Here is a 17,848-nt window from a genome sequence, read left to right as displayed (position 1 = left end):
TGAGGAATTGTTGAAAGGTGGTAGGGCAGCACGTGGGGCACAGTGGTGGTGGGATGTCTGCTCCGAATCCTACTGTGAGGCACAGGCACAGCTGGATGTCTGGAAAAGGGATGAAAGAAGAGTCAAGATGGGAAAGGATGGGGTGCTGCACGCCAAAATTATTTGTCCTCTCACTTCTTGGCTGATGTCAGTTTCATTATTGCTGTTCTTAAACTTAAGGAACTGTTTAAAGTGGGAGGTGAGGACTCAGAGATAGAATACACAGGTAGCCTTTAAAATACGGCTTGCATGAGACAGCCAAAATGCATAAAATAAAACTCTCTCCCACTGAATGAACTTGTTTTGTGCCTGGATGAATGTTGACTTACTGTGAATTCATCTGAAAGCTATTGCAGGGATGAGCACACTGTAAATACTCAGATATTGTGCAGGTACAGCTATTACTACAGTACAGGTGGGATGCAAGTGAAGATAGCGCCTGCTACAGATGTGTGAATACTCGTAGAAAAATCCAAAAATTTGTCTGAGAGCTTTGCTGTAAATACAGACTCGGTTCAAGAGGAGAAGGAAGTTTTACTGATGCTTTCCCAAGGGATGGACCAACATCCCTCCTGCAGGGAAGTGGTAGAGATGCAGATCTTTTCCAAGGTTCACTTTTCCATCCACCTCTGCTTCATTCTATTAACTATGAAAACTCACCACATTTGCTTTTGTTTTGTTTTGTTTTTTTTTATTTCTTCCATTTCTGTGGTGAATTCGGTGGTCATGCCTCTGCTGTGGGAAGAGAAGTGAGCCATGGTTTTGCTTCATTCATTATTAGTTTACACATTCATGAGCAAGAAATATATATATATATGTACATATATATATATTTTTTTTTTCCCTGTGCAAACTCAGTAGAGTTTGTAATAAGTAAAAAAAACCCCAAAACACAGTTGGTCATATCAGACTGAGTTTCAAAATCCGCCTGCCTGTGCTCAGCCCAAACCCCAGGCAGCTCCGCTCTGGGTTTGTACACTCTGATGGGCATTACGTTACCCAAAATACCAATATTTGCTGTAGAGCAACTCTTTCCCTAGTGGACCCCAAAGTCTTTTTGAGGTGTCTCCTCTCCCTGACCTATCCTAATAGGAAAAGCCAGAAAGAATTAAAAGATAACCCACTCTCACCACCTTTTAAAGGTGATTCTTAGTATGCGGTTTTTGAATTTCTCTGGTTTCACACATTGCTGGTTATGTTGCCTATTATAAAGGATTCAGTAAGACACACTTTCTCCCAGCGGTATTTTATTTTGACACATCTCAAATGAAAATACAGCTCATTATTTTATACAGAATTCAAATATGTTGTCACCTGGTTTTGATGCATTAAAATCTGTCTTATTTTTGTTGTAGGTATATGAAAAAGCAGAATGAGTCAATATCAAGCTTAAATAATAGTAATTTATTTATGTATTTTTGTCCATCTAAAAAAAAAAGGGGCAAATGTCAGGCTTTGTTTTCTTTCAGAATGCCAGTGGTCTTTTGTCTGGTCCTGTTATATTCTTTATCTTCATAGTCTGGCTATTGAGAGGTGTATTTAAATTGTCATAAATTTAGTAAAACTTCTCAGGAAAAAAACACTCAGAAATCTTGTTTATTTGAGTTTTTAGAATATTATTTATCATAGCCTGTAAAATATCATATATCAACCCTCTAAGGTTTGATCAAAAGCTGAACCTTGTACAGGATGCAAATTAAGAGCATGATTAAAAGAAAACTAGTGTCAAGACTGTTTCTAGTGAAGTTTCTATAGGCACAGCAGCAATTAATGCAGGGCCAGCTGAGAAAATCTGTTGTGAACATTTTTGCTGTGTCACCTTATGCAGTATGTACACATAAAGCATGAAATTTTGGCCCAGGTGGGTGTGCCAGTCTGTTGAGATTACCTGATCCAGAAGGTGTTTTAAATTATGGAAACCATAGGAGATCAATACTTCTCAAATGTGCCATCTCTGGCACATTGAAAAGATTTTTTCAAAAGAATATATTTTATTTTGCAAGGTTTCAACATTATCCAATCCACATCTGAGAAAGAAGTCCGTTTAAGCTTTTGATCAACCAGAATCAACATTGGAGAGGTGGCCTCTGATCTGCATGCTTAAATTTCAGTCTTGGAACAGGCTGCAGAGGCTGGATTTAAAGTTCGAATTTTGTTTCATTTGCAGTAGAACGGAAGAGCTGGCAAGCTTAGACACTACCAGTGCTTTGTGGAAGCCGACATATGAATTTGTTCTACAAATGTGCCAGGGACACATTGATCCAACAGTTAGATCACTTCCAGAAGACGCAGAGTTAGATCTTTGAGCTTACTTCCAATTCTTTCTTATTCTTACCCGTTAAAAGAAATATTCCACATAAAGCAAACCAGGTAATTCATTACAGCACTGAGTGATATCCCAAGAAGAGGTCCCATATTCAAATGTATAGAAATAAATAGATAAAGAAGATAAAATATCTTAATCATTCAAGGAAAGAAAGTCGAGCTCTCCTCATCGGCTTTGGGGACTTGAGGTTGCAGGTGTGTTTTGGGTTTATGTGCTTAACTAAGGTGGGACAGAAGGAACTGAGATGAGCTTTGGTTGCATGAAGGCAGAGGAGGAGTCTGTGGGAAGAACAGAAGGAGCAGCAAGAGGAAAGACCTAACCTACAATGGTACTAACTTTGCTTTCAATACCTTTTTCCTTATACCGTGGCAGGTCCAGTTTGCACTTGATATAGTTAATCTGTGCAGGCCTTGCTGCTGAAGAAAAGCTTTGAGTTTATTGGCTTGTAATCCCTTGGTGTTTTGTAGCTAGTTATGTTTTCTTCTGGTTCCCAGTTTCTTCTGATGCAGTGGACATTATGCCTTGTATTTTCCCTTACAAATTGGAAAGCCATCTCTTCATGAGTGACCTTTAGCTTTAATATCACCGTAACTAAACAACAAATTTCCTTTCCTTTAATACTGGTGCTTGTGGAGGAGGATGCTCTGAGCTTTCGGTTTCACTGTAAGGACAAATCCGTAATAGGTTGAATAACGCCAGTGCCTACTGCTAGGCATTATCTTGCACTAGATGTATGGTTTGGATGAATTAACAACATCTAAACTTATGTAGTTTTACTTCATCATTGGAAAATGGATCCAAGAGTTCTTCTGGCAGCAGGACCTAGCAGGCCAATGGGATCTGATGCCACGATAGCACCTGCTGCATCCTTAACCTAAACCTCCAGTGACTCTGGGCCATTGTGACATCGAACTCCTATATGGTCCTGCTTGGTCACCCCTGCATAAGCTTTAGGCATCATGTTTCCAGGATGAGATCTTAGCCTTGTATGAAACTTGCTGAATCGTTGAATGTAAAAGAGCTAGGCTCTGCTGAACATCAGCTGAGTGAATTTTCTTTCTTTCTTTCTTTTTTTTTTCTTTTTCTTCTTTTTTCAGTTATCTTCAGGTGAGCATGGGTGAGGAATGGCTGGAAGCTGGCCTGCCAGTGGGAACTATAGGAGCTAAGGGGACAAGGTAACCATCTCTTTCCCTTTTTAATCAGCCTGTCTATCAAAAGACAATGAAAAGCAAACGAAGTGGCAGAGAGAATGAACAAATTTTCCTTCTCTTCATGTAAATTATTTCTCTCTTTTTAATTTTTTTTTCCTTTCTTTTGCAGTTGAAAAAGTTTTGAGATTTCATCATCTCCCCAGGTTGATGGCAAGATGCTCACGACCCAGCTGTGAGTCGCGATTCCCAGCTGGGTGCCTCTGAAGAGAGACAAGAAGCTCAGATGTGCCCCTGATCTCCCACCAGCACGGGCCAGGAACATCTGTCTGCTCCTTCCCTTTCTTCAGACAGTCCCAAGGAGGAGGGAGGTAGGCAAGTAGGAATATGAAAGGCAAAGGATCAACTGGCCGTGTTACATTAGCCAACTTAAATAATTCTTCTTGGCTGTAGAAACAATTTTCCCATCCAAAGCTGCTTTTTTTTTTTTTCTTTCCTTTCCTTTTTTTTTTTTTCTCTTCCCCCCCCCCCCACCCCCCCAAACAGGAACACTTTATTTCCACTTTTCTTGGGCATGAGCCAGCTCTTCCCATTGCCTCTCATGAGCCACTTCCCAGTGCCCCCCAACTGACCTTACAAAGTGTCTCAGGGACTCAACTTTACTGAATAGCAAAATCAAAATATGCAAATCAAGCTCAGATTATTACATGTATAATCATGAAAACATTATTCCTGCACTATTGCCTGTGCCCAGCTTCCTGCCCTACTGCTCTGAGTGCTTCAGCAGTGTCTATAGCTGTTGAGCTGAAGGACCCGAGGATGGCTCTGAAGCAGGAAGGGAGTTCAATCTGTAGGCTGGTTTTCCAGACACTTTCCTTCTTATTCTCCACAAGATAGTTGATATTTCTCCGGATTTCGCTGTTATTATTTGGGTGCCTCTACTTCAGAGCGAAGAGTGGATGAATGCCTTGTTCAGCCTCTTCAGTCCACTCTAGTTCTATTTTAGTTTGAGAAGCCTGTGCTACTTCGCTGGATGGGTGCAATTCATGCCAAAAGCTCAATCGTTCTGTAAAGTTAGGCGTCTCAGGCTGAAAAATAAGTACAAGGTAAAGCTGTACAATGCAGTGCAGGGAGCTGAGTCCTGCTCTCAGGTCTAGGTGATGAAACATACACATCCTGATGGGCACTTTCCTTCAAAGGAGAAGTGGTGAGGTTTACTTGGGCATTTTAATGAACAAAAGGATGCGTAATGAGTTGGGAAATCCTACTCACTGTAACAGTTAAACAGAAATCTTAAAAAGAAATCTTTTTGAAATCTGAAGCCTGAACTCTCTGTGTAGCCAGTGAGGAAAAGTACAGGATCCTGATGATGGATGCAGAACAATACTTCTTATTCTGATGTAAAACTAATTTTTATTTCTTTATTTTTAATGCTCTATACAGTATTTTGAGGTATATAATTAGCAAAAACCTGAGCTCTATAATTAAAGACAAAATAATATTTTCCATAAAAAATTTCAATTTTAAATCTGTAAGGAAAAAACTCTTTGAACTACAACAAATTTTGTAATTAATGCAATTCTGTACAAATTTTTAATATAGTTTGTCACAATTTTGTATATAGTCTTTATAGTTTTATATGGTCTTGATGAATGATCAATTTGCACAGCAAGTCTTCTGTCTAAGCCCATACAAAAGCATTCCCTGCGGCACGTGGTGGAAGCGTGCTGTGGAGCAAGGCGAGGGGAAGCATCATCTACAATATCTGAACAATGAACAGACCACTTCGCCACAAAGTCAATTATCCTTTCAAAGCAGCCATCGTACATGCTCAGGAGCCAGATGTTGGCATTGTGATATTGTGATACTAACCTAAAGGGAAGGTTGATTTTTTTTTTTTTTCTTCCCCCAAATGTTGCCTTTATGAGCATTAAGTAGGATATTTTTGATGTAGTTGAAAGAAGAGAGCGACATCCCCAAAAATCCAAATATTCTGGTTTCCCATTGGGTTCAAACTCAATCATTTCCCTCTGGACAAAGCATGACATGGAAAGCCCACTGCAAACATCAGAATATTTCTTTTCAGGCGAAGTGCTACGTCAGCTGATTTTTCAGAAAATACATGTGTATCTTTTCAACTGTTTCAGCCGTGAGGCCTATGTCTACTTTTTTCTCGATGAAGGCCTATTAGTAATCAAATAACTTAATGAATAAAATTCAGGTGACTGTGGTTTAGAAAATGCAGTATAGATTCTTGTTTTGTCTCTTATATCACAGCTTTAAATCTGATTCTGGTCTCTAATGACCAAAACTCGTGCTGACTCCTCGTTGGTCTACGTAGGTTGAACTATAACTCTTGACTTTCTTCATAGCTAGTATGTGTCCTCATCCCCAGTGACAAAACAAATCCTTCCCCTCTGTGTTTTCCTGTTAGTAACACTGGTAGAGGACTTGGCTTAACCATAAACCACTCTGCTCCAGTAAGGGAGAAGGAAAATGATTGAGAAAACTTTTCATTCAGTTGTTTAGCCATATGGGAAAATGGATTGCCACATTGGCATCACAGCAGCCCGAATTCTCTGCGTAAATATGGGCAGAAAGGGAGGACAAAAAGAACTTTAAAAATTATTATTATTGAATACCTTTATAATATACGTGTTTCAGTTAAACTAATATTTTATAACTATATCAGCCACTGCACTCACCCAGTAAGGTTTCCTATTTATCTGGTTGGACATACTAATTTACTTTTATCATAACACTTGAGAAATAATTGTCTTACCTCTCTTAGGACATGCTACAGGGTTTATTCTCCCCTTGCTATCTAAGTAGCTATTCTCCTAAATCCTCATGCGTTGAAAGTAGAATAGACTTTCTATGCCTAGGTATTTCTTATGATTTCTAAGCTATTATCCCCATATCCTAATTAACCATTATTAAAAATAATGTGGCCTTTCTGGAGTGTGAGATATAGCAACATGATAAGATACAATGTGAAAGTCCCCAGTATCATATAATGTAATTTTGCTGCTTTACTGTTCTTCTTTTATTAGAGATTTCTAACATAATGCTGCATTTTCATTCAAAGCGACAGGATTCAGTAGTATATATTTTTCAAACTGCCAAAACAGAGTCATTGGATTTAGTTTTCTAATAATCAAACAACCGTATAACATGCCTGTACATGTCAGAAACTGAAGAAAGCAAATTTATACACAACAATGTGTATTTTGTGGATAGTGATAACCCACCCAAATCTAATTTAATCAAATATTTAAAGAGGTAATAATTAATTTTTAAAGAATTGAAGTGAACCGTAACTAGGAAGAAATGTTATTGTTTATTTTTAATGCCAGAGCAGTATTCCTGATGCATTTTTAATATTTCATTAAGGCAGTAACTTTCATACTATATTTTCCCAAGTTTTCATATCTCACTGATACTTTTTTTTTTCTGAACTAAGGTGAAATATGGTAGGAAAACTTAAAGCTTGAACTGATACATTCTTTGAGGACCTTTTGTCATAACTAATTAAACACAGCCAGAAGTGTTTTTAAACAAGCTAAGACACAGCACCTGGTTGGGAGCTAGGCAAGTGCTTCTTCTTTTTACAGCCTGTGAATGTGTCCTTCTCATCATATATTACTTTCTGTCCTCTCTTTTGAGCTATTATTCATCATTCTAACTTTTCAGGAGAGGTAATTCCAAGAAAGGTTTTTAAGCTCACCACTCCCTGTGCCTTTCAAACCTACATACTGCTCTGTCTTGGTCTTTTTTTTTTTTTTTTTTTTTTTTTTTTTTTTGATGAAGCGTCTCTCACATTTTGAGCCTTTTATACTTAAAACTGTGGAAGCCTGTTTATTGCACTCTGGCTCCAGCCCTAGTTAAAGGTGTGAACTACCAAAGTGGAAGAGGGCACATGCACATTAACACCGCTGTGGAAAACGTCGCTTGACAGATGGATGCATGTTAAATGCATGTTTGGAGAAAGGTGTTTGCAATAAAAATCTTGAGTATGGCGTCAGAGGAAGACCACACACAATTTTCCAGCTTTATTTCTGTAATGTATAGGGGTCAAGCTTGTTATAGTTCTTATGCTTTTTACTGTCGCATACTTTTCTCTGTTACTCTCAACAGCTTTGACAGAAACGTGAAGTACCAGGGTTCAGAGGTCGTATGTAAACAGATATATCTAAATGCATACACACACATGCTTATATTTGGTATTTTGTAGTAACATTTCATATATTAATATTTTTGCATTTATTTTAAAACCTGACTATGGCAAGAGTCCACTTTGGAGCATGAGGATCTGAGAAAGCGTGATATCAGTTAATAGATATCAAAATGGTCGAAGGATAAGTTGAGTTTCTCCAGTTTTGGTTGCCAATTCTTGATCTTTGGGGGATAAATGCTATCCAGTTATGGAACTGGGAATGTGATTTGCAGAGCTTACCTTGTTTGTGAAAATCTACCTCTGAACAACTCTGAGAGCTGAAGAGTTTGAATACTGGTTGAGAATATGTATCCAGGATTAGGTAAAGCCAAGTTCAGTGGAAATAGTCATCTGGGATTTCCTTGATACTCTGCGGGTTAGAAAAATAGTCGCAAATATTCTTTTTTTTTTTTTTCTCTTTTTCTCCCCCCAGTTTTTTTTTTTTTTTTTTTTTTGCTGTAAAACACTTGATGCCTGTAGATTTTTCTTTCCCATTTCTAGACCTCTCCTAGCCTAGCGTGCAAGGAATTAAACTGGATCCATCACAGGAAAGAGGAGCTTTGTACAAGATCTGTCCATGTTTGATACTAAGTTGATGGAGCCCTTAGCTTTTCCCTGGACAGATAATAGGACTTTCCAGGCAGAGCACCGTATTGTCTATATTTTTTTTCTCTTTTCCCAAAATAGTTTTTGACTTAGCTATATCCTACCAACACATGAAGTTTTACACACCCTGCCTTAGCTGAAGTGTTTTTTTTCTTTATAAATGATTTTTTTTTTCCCCTGAGTTTATAATTGCTATTTCTATTTGTTTCTTTACATTTTCAAATATCTAGCCCAGGAACCCTTCCACCTGAGATTATCAAGAAGAAACACATGAATAACAACTGCATACAGCTTACAACTTGTAGATTCGAATTTGTTTACATAAATTTGCAAATATGAAAGGATACGTGAGAAGACTTTGCAGGCAAAGAAGGCACCAAAATTGTCACGTAATTTATATGCTGCAACTTGTTTGCTCAGCTTTATGGGGACCTCCTTATAAGTGGTTCTTGTGCTATGACGATAGACTGTTTATAGATTCTTAAAATGTTCTGACTTGATGGAAAAGAGGGCAAATTCTTCCTTCAGAAATAAAATTTGTCTTAGAAAGAAGCATTTGAAGCCGCAAAACTGGAATATGAACGTTCACACCCACTGTACAAGTGGTTCAAAAATCCTGTCTTCTCCCTCAGGCCCAGCTCCAGCAAGCACTTACACACATGCTTAACTTTATGCACACGAGTAATCCCATTGATTTAATGGGATTATTCCCATATGTGTAGTTACACACACATAAGTGTTTGCAGGATTGGGGTCTATTTCTCTAGCAATGATTTGAAACCTATAGAAGAAAATACTGTATGCAAGTTAGATATTGTTTAATGGCCACACATTAAGCCTGAATATTTCTGCTGAAACCAATCGGGCTGTGCCAGTTTGTACTGGCTGAGAAACTAACCTTCAGTGTACGCTCTCTAGATGCAACACATTGTGGCTATCACAGCATAGAAAGAGGCATGGAAAGATAATCAGTAGGAAAAATATCAAGAGAGCAAATTTTCCATGTATAGATGTTTCTGTATTCCAAATCTTGATTTATAACTTGACAACTGCATTTAGAAAATGTTTGGCTATGTACAGGATGTGCTCCTCAATAATGTACAGACTTAGAAAAGGTTTACCTTTTATATGTGTGAATATAGGAATCTGTGTACACACAGATGTATAGAAGAAAAGTATTTCCAAGCACTAGAAAATTATATAATTGAATGAACTCAATAATTGAATGAATAAATGGATTCTTGCATGCATGCAAAGTTACGTGCACAGGATGAGCACTACAAAAACCCCAACCAACTTAGGTAAAAATAACTGAACTTAAAGTTGCCTCTGACTTAGATAGTTTACTTTTAATCTGAAATTCTGCAGCCGAGATATCTTTTAAAAATTTAAGGCAAGTAACCATCTGCCATAAATGATAGAAATGGAATATAAATAAAATAGTACTTGTAGTATTCTGATGGAAATCACATGCCAAACATATCCACGGTTTAGGCAGTAGGAGCACTTTCAGATGTCAGGGACAAAAGGAGTTGGTTTGGCCAGGACATATTCTGCTGTGTGTGGTGTATCTTGTTGGCTGTCCTGAATAGCAACATTATTAAGCAATTTGGGCTGGAGTATCATTATGCCCCATGAAGAATTTAAGGAAGATCTTGACTTGAGCGTGTTGCAAGAGAAGTCATGCTGTGCCATTTGGTGTAAAACTATAATCAGTCTTATGCCACTGGCACATTCGAACACCTAGTGGGACATGCCGGGCATCAGTGTTCAAGGTTTTATATAAGGTAACAGCTGCTTTGGTCAGGCGGTTAATTAAATGTGTTAATTTTCCATACAACCAACAGTAGTGACAACAGATCAGAGTGGGATTTTATGACATTTCAGGGTTCCCTTATGTGATCACAATGACGGATTGCACCCACATCATCTTTCACATCTCTTCACTGAATGGCATTCCCTTTGGAAACAGCTTCAGTCTTTGGCTTTATAAATAACGCAACGGTAATACTTTGGTACCACTTACTGAACATTGCCAGTTGTCCCCACTCCAGACAGTGTGGGCTTATTCCCACACTAATATTGGTTTAGTTGGAAGATGCAGCAACTATTTCACAAGGCAGAAGTATTTTTTTTTAATTTCTCCATCCTATCTTACTTTCCTTATTAGAAATGTTTAATGAGCAAATATGTAAACTACGATATTTTTGAATAGATAGTGTGTTCTTCAGACATAGAATTAGAGAAAATTATTTCCTTGTTCTTGGTAGTTTGGTTTGTTGTACAACATTTCAAGATGACGAATTCAACCTTTTCTGTACGTTGTTAGTTTCATAACATGATAATAACTCAAATACGTCCAGAAAGAGAAGGTAAATGGGGAGGATTCATGAAAAGGACTAGAAGAACATATTTAGAAGTAATGGACTGACAAATGTGCAGGCTGAATAATATAAATGAACTGTACAAGTTTCCTCCCCACTAAATGGATAATGCAGTGTGAAGAAATGTGGAAGAAATGTAAAACACCAAGTTAGACATGTAAGGACAGACCAAAAATGAGTCACACTCCCACGCGTTTGGCTCACAATTTGGAATATTTGTTTTTAGTTGATTGGGTAGCCACTAAAAGTATATAGTAAGCTTTGTTTGAATTTGATCTGTCACTTTTTTTGATGGGTGACAATGATTTTATGACATATGTCACATTGTGTCACATCATTCAAAACACATTAAGTCGTGCTCTATCCCATCATTTCTGAAGGCTATAATGCTATTCAACATGACGTGACATGACGAGATATAACGCAACTCAACAGCTGAGAAAATATGGGGAAAGTTTTGTAGGTGTGACGTAGATCTCAGAAATTACATTGTAATGAATCCTAGGAAGATCCCAGGAGCTAAGTTTTCAAAATTGGTCAGCTGACTGATTTAGGTCATCATGAAGATGGGCACTGAGTTACTCGGTGTAGAGAGGCGGTGGGTACATACTATAATCATGATAGGAGTCTGTCATTAGATTCGGTGATAAAAGTGAGTTCTTCAAGAAAAACTTCCTGGAAAGGTGAGTGATGCCTGAAATGTGACGGGACTGGAACTGTCGCTGACTTGAAAGGCTGTATGACTATAGTCGTTTTGGAGCACTTAAAATTTCTGAAACCTCTGGAGGTATCTGAAACAGAAACCATTATAAGAAGCCAGACTTTTTTCTGGATGTGATCTTCTAATGCAGTTAAAATAAAGATGCCTACAATCTTCATGAGCTCTGCTCTTTTTCCTGATGATTATCTCTTCTTCTGCCTTTTGACTCTCAGGAGTACTGTGCTTTGGTTGAATATCGTGTCATGATGTTATTTATTCTTATTGGCTGCAGTGAAGCTATTCCTATTTCTACACACAAAAGACCTTTGTCTAGATCAACAATGAGTTTATCTCCACTTAAACACAGCATCTAACCACAGAACATGAAGTCCCCTGATCAACTGAAGCTTTCACTGGAAGATCTCAAATTTCTTAACCACGAGGATTGCACCACAGATGTTTTTCAGGTAGATAAAAATTCTTTAGTCATGTGCATTATCAAATATCATCTGCTTGCTAATGTTGTGCACTTCCATAGCTGCACTTGCCTAATCAGACTCTCATTAATCATCAGGTTTCTTACACCGTTTTACCAGTGGAGCCTATGAACATAGCTTATCTGAAAGCTCTGGGTGCTGCAAAATCAGACATGGAAGCTGAAGAATACCAATACTGAAATCCTTTATCTGCCTGACAGATATCACTGACCTGAATTTGTCTGCCATTTCCTAAGGTAACTCCTGAGAAGGTACTCTATGGCTCATTTCTTCTTTCTTCAAGTTGAGGCTTTTTTAAACCTTTGAAATATTCATCCCGGTGAATACAATACAGCTTCAGTACAAGAAGCTGTGTCAGAATACCCCAAGGCACAGGTTAGGGAGCTGAGGCTCTCCTGCTTGTAAGGAAGCAGGTAAGGAGGCCCATGGACTTCAGCCACCACCTTTCACGTGTGTTTCTAACCACTGGACATTGTAAATGAGGCCACCAGGATGTCATTCTTACATCAGCGAGTCCTGATATGGTGCCCAAAAGACTACTTGTGAATCTGAAGACAAACAGAAAGATGGACTTAGTTTTCTGAAATTGTGCACCACCCTCCTTTCAGAATTTCCTGTTAATGACCTTCTTGCATGTTCCTTGTCATTATTTAGGCCTGATTTTCCCTCTTTATTGTCTTGGAAGATGTCCTTGATGTCTGGAGTTTCCATTATATGCTAGGGCAGCTGAGAACTGAGCCAAGTAACATTCATCCCCCTTTCTTTGGTGAGATTTTCCCACCAAAAAAAAAAGCCCCGCAGTTCTCTACCTTTCTTTTCAAAGTGTTGTTAGGCAATTTACAAACTGAATGTCTTGAGATTCTTCCACCTTTGCTGCAAATACAAAAGAGACACTTGTGTAAATCTCACTTTATTACCACACCTGTTAGAAATCACTGTTACAACTTAGGTGTGAAAAAATGTGACGGTACTACACCTAGTAAGGCATACATAGGCTCCAGCCTCAACGTAAGTGCATCACCACTGCTATAAAACAGACACAACTACTTTGGTGACATTCACTGTTGCTGTACGTTGACAAGTTCCCATTTAATTTACTACATATGGTTCCATGTCTCCATAGCTACTCTCGTGAATTCATTATTCATTAAATAAGTGATGAATTTCCTCAAATATTGCAGCCACATGGCTGACACAAATGCATTCTAATATTATTAACACGTTGCCAACTTGCAACTCTTCGAAGTCTGAGTAAATGTTTTGACAAGAAGAGGCAGCAAGAACAAATAAGTAGTAGCAGCCTAGATGAAGTTCAGCCATAGTTCTAACAGCTTTAAAGTCTTAACAGTGTTTTCACTGGGGCAGTACCAGATAAATTGCTCTTATGTGTGCATACAAGAGACTAAAATTCCTTTGAAAGTTTATAATTTCTCATGGGAAAACACAACATAAAAGTTACTTTTACTCATAGAAAAACAACACCATATTTTCCTGTCAACCTTTGCTGTTGGGAATTTCAAACTTTTTGCATTTTTTCCCTGTGATTCTTTGCCGACCCAAGGGACAGGCGTTTACAACATAATTTACTTTCGACATGTCTCTGTAAATCATTGTAATACTTTCTGTGGCTAGTGGAAAAAAAAAAAAAAGCACTCTCAAGTTGGACCGACAAACCACTTTTTTTCAAGCCTTCAATAGCAAAGTAACTCTCTGACATGGAGAGATACAGAAAAGAAATGTATTTTACAAGGGCTTTATAGGAATGTTTGTATTTAGAAGTTGTAATATTTATTGAGGAATATTTATTGAACAGCATTTACTCACAGTAAAATATACAGAACATGTGGAGCATAAAACGTGTCTTGGTGGCAGGCTTCTGGGTGCGAGGGGAAAAAACCATGACATTTCATTTTGGGAGAAGGCAGTATTTTTTTTCTTACTGTTCTTAAGGCCTGTTGTTGTCACTGTTATTGTACAGGCTTAACGGTGTTGTCTCGGATTAGGTGATTTAAACATAGCCTGCCATAAAAATGCTGGAAACCTGTAGAGCCTCTCAGCCTTACTTTTTGCGACCGCTGCTAATATCAAGGCTCATTCAGTTTTACATTAGAACTTGATGACTTGCACATTGGTTGAACCTTCACCTTTTACAACCTTAATGGGGATTTATTAGCTATTTCACAGTGTGTAAATTTGAATCTAGGTCAGATGAGGAAGAAAAATAGGGCAAATCTGGGCCTTAAGTATAACCTACATATAATATATCAGGATTTAAAAAAAGGTGCAAAATTAAACAGATGATTAAAAGTGTCTAGAGCAGTCAGAGTTTGAAAAAAGAGCTTGATAAATTAGGGGTGTATGTAGGGTTTTTTTTTTTCTTTTTTTTTTTTTGAGTTCAAACTCAGGTGACTGGTGAAAGTCTGGTTTCCACACAAATTCAGCAGATTAAGGAGTTAAAATAGCTTGTTAACCTGTTTCTGCTAACTGCTCGCAAGAGGAAATGTAACACAGGTGTGTCTGATATTCACAAGATTAAAGCTTTTGTCTACCATCAAATGTTCGCTACATTAAAGCCGTTTTAATGAGGTATTGGAAGATAATGAATGTAAGCCTCTAATTCACTGCAGAAGAGACAGCCTGACCTTACTTTGACCCCACTGCAGCCAGGTATCTAAACCAATGTATTAGTCACACTTGGACCAAAAGATGTGTGCGTAATGAAATCGCCACTACCTGCTGCCGTTCTCATCTGCTAAAAACTTATCTGGTCCAGGTGCCTGAACTTTTCTGCTCAATACCCTGGAAGTTTGATGTCAGATATTCCCTGCATGATGGTACCCATTCCTTAGCAACTCTTTTGGGAAGACTATCCAGAGGGAAAGAAAACACAGCTGCCATGAGAAGAAGGGATTTTTACAGTGTGTGTGAATAGGGAATGGGTAGGGGGAAAATGGGTACTAATTAAAGTTGTTGCTCAATTATCGTTCATCCTGATACTTAGCTATGTTCAGAACGTCAACAGCTGGAGTGTAGAGGGGTTGGAAAGGTCTTTCTGGTTCATCAGTTTTTGTAGTTACTATCTGATGGATCTACCCTCCTGCTTAGCTAAGGTAGGCTGCCTGTTTAGATATTCTTAATAGAACACGCTCCAAATAAAAATAAAATAAAGATCCTGAAAGGTTCTCCAAACCAGATTTATTTTGGCATGCATATGCAGGAAACTATGTACTGTAGCAAGTTTTAAATACTGTATTTGGACACTAATTCTCAACTGCCGTCATCAGTTTGCTGACAGCCATCTGCTTGGACCCTGCTCCTTCCTCCCGTTCAGCACCGTTAAAGTAAAATATTGACACAAACAACTTCTGCAGCAAAAGTGGAAAAGTTAATAACATAACTGAAGTCACACAGGATTTTTCTCTAATGTTCTGGATCTCTCCTACAATTTTGTTTTACTCATGCCTTAATTTAGAAATGTCTCACCCGGCTTAAAAATAAGAGAGTGTGTAGCCACTATCTTTAGATGACACAGGTTACCGAGGAGGAATCTATAGCTGTAAGTGCCTACAGATGGCTCATGTGACTTAATAGCAGTGAGCAATATACGTGCTTCTGGAGAAGCTGGCATACCGTGAGGTGTGTTGTCAGTCATAGCTGGGAAAAGAAGTCATCGCAGAGAGGTCACTGTGGCTGCTGAAAGCTGTGATGGCACACATAGTAGATTGATGTAACTCACTGTACCTGCAGAAATATTTTGAACAGTGATGTAGAGAGCCCATGCGATCCCTTACGACATGCCCATTGCATACCACTGTGGCTCAGTGCTCTCGGGGGGGGGTTGCGTTGGCACCTCCAGAAAGACCTTGAGCCTCGTTGGACTGAGTTATTTTTTTGTTCAGTGTGTGGCTTGCCGTGTTCCCCACCTTAATGAGTCCGAGCTGCTCCAGTTCAGCACAGAGCAAGCTCTACCTTTAGCTCTTTGCATTAAATGCCATTAAAGATCTTGCACAGGTCACAGGGCAATGCGCAACAGAAGACCTTGCCACTAATTATTTCAAAAAGATAAGTCAACATGCGCTCATGTACACACACACACATCCAGATATACATTCACATAATTTATTTATCATACCTATTTATAATACATGAATCTTTTATATTTTACGGTGACACCATTGCTATTTGCAGATTTACATCTCTTATTAAATTCCTCATGCAACAAAACACAGTATTATAGAAATATATAGCCCTACAAACTGATTCAAGACTTCTAATCCAAGTGGTCTTACTGTCTGCAATATTCCTTTCTAAATTGTGCCATTACATCCCACAAATTGACTTGTAATGAAAGGTAATTTCTTTTTATTCTTTTACAGCTTTGTGGCAGAAAGGAAGAAAGAATCTAACCCATAAAGAACACCACAACAGTCTTCAAGCCGAACTCTCTAACATCATATATAACCGTGTCGGCTGTTCTGCAGATGCATACACATCACAACTGAAGCCAGCCCTGTGAGAAGATGAGTATGTTTACTATGTTGAAGAGATCAGCAGTAGATTTAGTGGAGAATGTAAAGCCTTTGGGCAGATGAAAAAAACTCTAAAAAGTTGAGTTTCCTAGCAGAAAATTTGACTAGTGATACACAGAGCGTGTGAAGACAATGCCTCATTGTCAAACCCAGCACTTGAAAATAGGACCATTACATTTTTTTTTCTGAGAAATATTTTCAATATTTGACCCTTTTTTCTTCCCATAGAACAAAAATAAACAAATTTGTACCATCGCCCTAACAGAGTGCATTGACTCCAACTCGTTGCCTGATGCAGAACTCTGCAGCTCAGTGTGCTGGTGAGGGAGGGGAGCGCCAGCACCCTCCACGCCAGGCAGATGATGAGTGGCTTCCTCTCTGCTCCTCCTTGCTTCTGCCTTCCCCATTTGCGCTCCCTCACTTTGGACTAATCTCCCCAAATCTTGTTTAAAGTTCTCTACGACAGTCTTCCAAGTGGTCAGCAGCTCCATCTGTCTTCAAAGACCCTGCAGCTCTGTTCCCGCATCTCAGGCGCTGAACCACCTAGCTAGAAATCCCCACTCTGCACTACCTTAAGCAGAAAGGCAATGCTTTTCTTCCTTAAGTAGTTCTTAAACTGGAAGGTAAGAGTTCACTGAGAAAACATAAGTTATTTTAAGCAGCCTGCCGCATGTGTGGTGAGCATGGCTTACCAACCTTATCAGTCTACCTTGAAGGTTCTCTTTTATGGTCTGTAGCTGGAGGTGTTGAGGCATCCTCAGAAAGCCACAGGCATAAACCACATAAAGAGATTAAAGATGAGATAGGGAGAGGCAGGAGGAAGCGCTCCTGTTCGTTCTCTTGTGCATGTTATTCTCGAGGTACAGCCAGCAGTATCTTCTGTGCAGGTCCATGAGTTTCCAGAAGGAACCTTTGGAAGTTTCTGGGTATTTTCCAAATATAGCAAAAGCATCAGCAAACACAAAGCAAGGAAAAGTACTCAAATAAAGAAAATCAAGCATAACGGGAAAACTAAAGTTGCTGTTGCATCAGTCAACCACTGTTCATTCTCTTTATCTACAGAAGTACAAGAGACCCAACGCAGTTTTACTGTGTCTTTGCATAGTGGTGGGAAAGCTGTAATCTTTTCCTGAGGCTTTGTCAATTAAAATCCCTGTTAAACGTTGTAGCATTTATCTCCATTCGTAGAAGGCGGCAATTTTGCTTTCTCTATCTGACTTTCTCACTAACTTTGCCTGTTTCAGCACTGTGCAGCTCCATGTGACTATGGAGCCAGGAGGGGATTTTTTTTTTTTTTTTTCCAAAAAGTCCAGCACTTTAGAACATTAAGACATTTTAGCAGTCATATAGCGATTTCTTAGACACTTTGGAATGAAGATTACATTTGTTTATTTGAACTAAAC

The 17,848-nt window shown here is 38.7% G+C and overlaps 1 long non-coding RNA gene across 1 annotated transcript; it reads left to right on the top strand.

Moving 5' to 3' along the window:
* The first annotated feature begins 11,704 nt into the window (after positions 1-11,704).
* On the top strand, positions 11,705-16,562 carry LOC147600165 (uncharacterized). The gene is made up of 3 exons (XR_015258970.1): positions 11,705-11,886; positions 11,994-12,152; positions 16,293-16,562. It is a non-coding gene; the product is annotated as an uncharacterized LOC147600165 (long non-coding RNA).
* Positions 16,563-17,848: the final 1,286 nt, after the last annotated feature.

This window comes from Chlamydotis macqueenii, chromosome 6, assembly GCF_036417535.1.
Source record: "Chlamydotis macqueenii isolate bChlMac1 chromosome 6, bChlMac1.mat, whole genome shotgun sequence".
Classification (NCBI taxonomy): Eukaryota; Metazoa; Chordata; class Aves; order Otidiformes; family Otididae; genus Chlamydotis; species Chlamydotis macqueenii.
The sequence above is the reverse complement of the archived record's forward strand: the minus strand, read 5'-3'. Positions and strand labels throughout refer to the sequence as shown.